We start from the raw sequence: 2,246 nt of genomic DNA, 5'->3' as shown, positions 1-2,246 counted from the left end.
AGCTTTATCATACCAACTCAATAATTAATCATTCATAATTGGTGCGTATAAAATAGCACCACATTAGCTTTAGAGTTCACATAAAAGCTTATAACATAGTTTTCTCATAAACTGGAAATATTAATTTCGAACAAAGTTATATACATCGCTAAATTCTATATTATATGATAAAATTACCTGTCAAACTGTATGATTACAAATTCCATACGATGCGGCCGGTGTAATATCTTACTAAGAAACCATTGTATTAAACGGTATGTTACTATGTTCGTTTATTAATTTCCGAAAACAATATCCGCCCAACGTGGTGAGAGAACGCATCTGTCATCATAGTATGCTGTTAGTTTTGTCATTTTTCGCGTCAAAAAATACAAATAATATTTTAGTTTGCGTTGAACTTTTTAAAATAAAATATTTTGTGTACAAAAATATCGCAGCACCGATATAAGCTTCCCGTATTGTGTAAAACGAAAACAAATGTACTATAAATTGGCATGGATGATGTGTTTTGGCAGTCAAAAGGAGTATGTGAGTAAAAGCGGCGAATTCTGTGTTCTGTCACCCATGTTGTACTCGTTAGTAAATTTGGTTACAGCCGTCGAAAGTTTGGTGTGCATTGGCATGACAAACCTAAGTTCTTTTATGTAGAATTCAGCACAAAAATGCGTCATATTCTTAATACAATTTAAAAGTAATGCTTTTTAAGGATATACTATTCACACATGTTAATGTTTGCACCGTTGCATTCAGGCCTTCGTGCTGAAGAACCTTTGAAATCAATTATGTCGAAATCACTAACTCAAATCATAAATTAATTCCATACGGAATAAGCTGCAGGTCACGTTAGGAATGCCACTTTGTACCAATAAGTACTATGTACACATAGTCGGGTACAGAGAATAAACAAGGTCCGTAGAACGTGATTTATTTTGTAATCTATAAGATATAGACGAAATGAATAAGTAATAATCAAATAACAGTGGAGATTGCGACTCGGAGGACTGAAGCAATTACCCGTGATGGATCGTTGAACTTCGCTGAGACTGAAGTGACCCGCTGCTTAATAAAGTCTTGTTTCTTTCTAAAGGATTTTTGTAATTTGTCACAATGAAAGACGTTTTTAATATAGCTCTCTATTCAAAGGTTATTCCGGACAAGTTATAGTATTTATCACATTAATTACCTACAAGGCTAATAAAAAAAAAATAAAAATTTAGTTCAAATAAACTTATTTTTATTACTACCTACAAGGCTACCTTTTACAAAAGCTAGACGAATACTTTTTGCATGAGTTGGTAATTATCCATAATGTGATCTATTAATATGTTTGTGTAGGACGCAGTCGAGTTAGTTTGCTAAATATAGTCTGTACTGCAGGGCGGACGCAATGTAGCGTCTTAGAACAAATAATAGAATTATAGGTAACTTCGTATATAAAACAAACTGTTTTATTTAAATGTTTAACGGCTTTAAATGTTTAAGATTCCTTAGTTTTGTAATCATAATTTTGTACGTCACGTGTTTTATAAAGAATGCTGAATGATCATCTTATTATGAGGAGCGTAGGTAGTAGTTCCATGACTATAGTGTGAAAGTTTAACGATTCATATACTATAGTTATAATATAAAACATTTTTTTTTTGAGTTCAAAATCATACTTGCATACACAATGCATGTAGTTAGGTTATAACGCTATCACAACGCAAACTTTTTCACGAACACGATAGCACTGAGCTGTGATAAGGATGCAAAGTAAGGAAGTGAGGAGCCCCACGTCTTTGCCACTTGCGATAAACTTGGAATATCCATCATTCTTAATTACCTAACGCAAAATTCTTCAAGAGACTGAGGATTAACGGGCAGTTGTCGGCGTTTCCTGATTCTGCAATTAAAGTGTTTTAATTTTTTGATAAATAGCTTGAGTTATCGTAGCTAAATGTTTGTGGAGTTTTAATGTTTTTTTGTATCTTAAGAATAATTAGATTTTTATTATCGGGCATATAAAGACGAAAAGTAAAGAATATTGAGAGTCGACTGAAACCAAAAATTAAAAAAGTGTTTATAAGTGCCCAACTCCCAAGCGCGAATTATAGAACATGGTTCACAACATTTAGAAATCTCGATCCCAGCAACATGGTTCGTATTTACGAGCAACATAATGTATTTGCACACATTACATAGTACAGATATCTCGGCTTGTCTGAGCGTGACCCTTGTCAAGTGCGATTTGTTAGCGGAATAGCCGA

This window comes from Zerene cesonia, chromosome 15 (genome assembly GCF_012273895.1).
Source record: "Zerene cesonia ecotype Mississippi chromosome 15, Zerene_cesonia_1.1, whole genome shotgun sequence".
In the NCBI taxonomy this organism is placed as follows: Eukaryota; Metazoa; Arthropoda; class Insecta; order Lepidoptera; family Pieridae; genus Zerene; species Zerene cesonia.
The sequence above is the reverse complement of the archived record's forward strand: the minus strand, read 5'-3'. Positions refer to the sequence as shown.